Below are 3899 nucleotides of genomic sequence, written 5' to 3'. Positions count from 1 at the left end.
GTAAAGTGTTTCTGTGTTCTATGCATTATAGGAAATTATTGAATCTGAGGAGGGTTTTTTTTTTTTTTTGAGACGAAGTTTCGCTCCTGTTGCCCAGGCTGGAATGCAATGGCATGATCTTGGCTCACCGCAACCTCCGCCTCCCAGGTTCAAGCAATTCTCCTGCCTCAGCCTCCCGAGTAGCTGGGACTACAGGCATGCACCACCATGCCCGGCCAATTTTGCATTTTTAGTAGAGACGGGGTTTCTCCACGTTGAGGCTGGTCTCGAACTCCTAACCTCAGGTGATCCGCACACCTCGGCCTCCCAAAGTGCTGGGATTACAGGTGTGAGCCACCATGCCCAGCCCGAGGAGGGTTTTGTGGGAATCCCTTATTTGCAGCCAAGCTGGAGAGAAGTGTGTATCGCTTGGAGACCCACTACTTGCAACTGGTATCAGAAGTGGGGACCAGCCTGTTGGACTGAGCCCGTAACCTATTGGGTCTGCACTAACTCTGGGTAGTGTCGGAATTGAATGGAATTGTAGGGTACCCAGTTCATGTCCATAGAGAATTGAAGAATCGGCCGGGTGCGGTGGCTCACACTTGTAATCCCAGCACTTTGGGAGGCCGAGGCGGGTGGATCACGAGGTCAGGAGATCGAGACCACGGTGAAACCCCGTCTCTACTAAAAATACAAAAAAAAATTAGCCGGGCGTGGTGGCGGGCACCTGTAGTCCCAGCTACTCAGAGAGGCTGAGGCAGGAGAATGGCGTGAACCCGGGAGGCAGAGCTTGCAGTGAGCCGAGATTGCGCCACTGCACTCCAGCCTGGGCGACAGAGCAAGACTCTGTCTCAAAAAAAAATGTGAATTTAAAAAAAAAAAAAAAGAGAATTGAAGAATCGCTTGGTGTAGAAAACCCGCACATTTGATGTCAGAAGTGTCCTGTGGTTACAGAAAAAAATAGTTTCTCCTTTTAGTCTCATAAATATTAAAGGACTAAACAAATATTTAAAAATATTCCCACAAAGGGCCAGGTGCGGTGGCTCACGCCTGTAATCCCAGCACTTTGGGAGGCCAAGGCGGGCGGATCACGAGGTCAGGAGATCGAGACCATCCTGGCTAACACGGTGAAGCCCCATCTCTACTAAAAATACAAAAAATTAGCCAGGCGTGGTGGCAGGCGCCTGTAGTGCCAGCTACTCGGGCGGCTGAGGCAGGAGAATGGCGTGAACCTGGGAGGCAGAGCTTGCAGTGAGCCAAGATCACGCCACTGTACTCCAGCCTGGGTGACAGGGCGAGACTCCATCTCAAAAAAAATAAATAAATAAATAAAAAATAATAATAATAATAATATTCCCACAAAGAAAACACGAGACCAAATGATTTTTCCAAGTTCTAGCAAACTTTCAATCAAGGATCATTCCTACCTCACACAAACTCCTCCACAGAGCAGAAAAAGAAGGCACACTCTGATACTCATTCTATCAGGCCAGAGTAAGCTTCTTACCAAAACCAGCCAAGCACATTAAAAAGGAAAGAGGCCAGGTATGATGGCTCAAGCCTGTAATCCTGGGACATTGGGAGGCCAAGGTGGGAGGATCACTTGAGCCCAGGAGTTCAAGAAAAGCCTGGGCAACAAAGGGAGACCCTATCTCTACAAAAAATTTTTTAAAAATTAGCTGGGTGTGGTGGCACGCACCTGTAGTCCCAGCTACTTGCGGGACTAAGGTGGGAGGACTGCTTGAGGCCAGGAGGTTGAGGCTGCAGTGAGCTGTGATAGTGCCATTCACTGTAGCCTGGGCAACAGAGCAAGCCCCTGTCTCAAAAATAAAAAAATAATTTACAGGCTAATCTTACCCATTAACAAGGAAAGGAAGAATCTTAAACAAAATAATAGCAAAATGAGTCTAGCAATGTATAAAAAATAAATACACCATGAACATACTGGGTTTATTCCAAGAATGCAAAGTTTAACATTAAAAAACCTATCGGCCGGGCGTGGTGGCTCATGCCTGTAATCCCAGCACCTTGGGAGGCCGAGGCGGGAACATGAGGTCAGGAGTTCAAGACCAGCGTGGCCAAGATGGTGAAACCCCATCTCTACTAAAACTACAAAAATTAGCCAGGCACAGTGGCAGGCGCCTGTAATCCCAGCTACTCAGGAGGCTGAGGCAGGAGAATCGCCTGAACCCGGGTGGCAGAGGTTGCAGTGAGCCGAGATCGCACCATTGCACTCCAGCCTGGGCGACAGAGAGAGACTGTCTCAAAAAAAGAACACAAAAAACCTATCAAATGAAATTTACCATGCAGAGCAATGCAGAGCATGAAGTCAGGAGCTCTGCAGAGGGGCCCCTCAATTTTCCTGCAGAGGCCGAGCTCAGTGGCTCATGCTTGTAATCCCAGCACTTGGGAGGCTGAGGCAGGCAGATCACTTGAGATCAGGAGTTTGAGACCAGCCTGCCCAATATGGTGAAACCCCATCTCTACTAAAAATACAAAAATTAGATGGGTGTGGTGGCGAGCACCTGTAATCCGAGCTACTCAGGAGGCTGAGACAGGAGAATGGTTTGAACCCGGGAGGTGGAGGTTGCAGTGGGCCGAGATTGTGCCAATGCACTCCAGCCTGGGCGACTGAGCAAGACTCCATCTCAAAAAACAACAACAACAAAAAAAACCCCCCACACAAATAAAATTATCCAGCAGAATACTGATTAAAGACATAAATGTGAAGACAAAAGTTCCATAAAAGGGAAGATAGGTAAATGTGTGGCTTCCTTAAAATTAAAATGTTTGTCCAACACACAAGGTATAAAGAAAGAGGAGGCCGGCAGGAGTTCGAGACTACCCTGGCCAACATGATGAAACCCCGTCTCTACTAAAAATACAAACATTAGCCAGGCGAGGTGGCGCATGCCTGTAGTCCCAACTACTCAGGAGTCTGAGGCAGGAGAATTTCTTGAACCCGGGAGGTAGAGGTTGCAGTGAGCAGTGATTGTGTCACTGCACTCCAGCCTGTGTGACAGAGCTAGACTAGGTCTCAAAAAAAAAAAAAAAAAAAAAAGAAAGAAAGAAAGAAAGAAAGAAAGGAGGGAAAAGGCCAGGTGCTGTGGCTCAGGCCTGTAATCCAAGCACTTTGAAAGGCTGAGGCAGGAGGATGGCTTGAGTCTGGGAGTTCAAGACCAGCCTAAGCAACATAATGAGACCCTGCCTTCTATTAAAAAAAAAAAAAAAAAAAAAAAAAGAGAGAGAGAGAGACAAAAGACAAAGATAGGTCCACAAAGTGGATGAAGATAATAGCAACATCTAGATATATAAAGAATCCTAACAACTCAACATGAAAATTGAGCCAATGATATAATCAAGGATTTTGCAAAAGAAAACTTGAACAGCCAATAAACATTGGAAATGATGCTCAAGATCACTGCTGGTCTGTAAGTAAAACTAAGGGCCCAGGCGCAGTGGCTCACATCTGTAATCCCAGCACTTTGGGAGGCCGAGGTGGGTGGATCATTTGAGGTCAGGAGTTCGAGACAAGCCTAGCCAATATGGTGAAACCCTGTCTCTACTAAAAATACAGAAATTAGCTAGGTGTAGTGGTGGGTGCCTGTAATCCTAGCTCAGTAGGCTGAGACAGGAGAATTGCTTGAACCCGGGAAGCAGAGGTTGCAGTGAGCTGAGATCGCGCCATTGCAGTCCAGCCTGGGCAACACAGCGAGACTCTGACTCAAAAAAATAAAATAAAATAAAATAAGGGTCACAGTGAGATAGCATTTAAAACTCCTAGACTGTCCCAAGTTGAGAATGTAGAATAGGAGCTCTGATACGTTGCTGTTGGGAGTGAAAGTGATATAACCATCTTGGAAAATAACTTGTTATTATCTCATCAAGGTGAACTTATACCTTGTGATCCAACAATT

Source organism: Symphalangus syndactylus, chromosome 18 (assembly GCF_028878055.3).
Source record: "Symphalangus syndactylus isolate Jambi chromosome 18, NHGRI_mSymSyn1-v2.1_pri, whole genome shotgun sequence".
NCBI classification, from domain to species: Eukaryota; Metazoa; Chordata; class Mammalia; order Primates; family Hylobatidae; genus Symphalangus; species Symphalangus syndactylus.
This window is presented reverse-complemented; position numbering follows the sequence as displayed.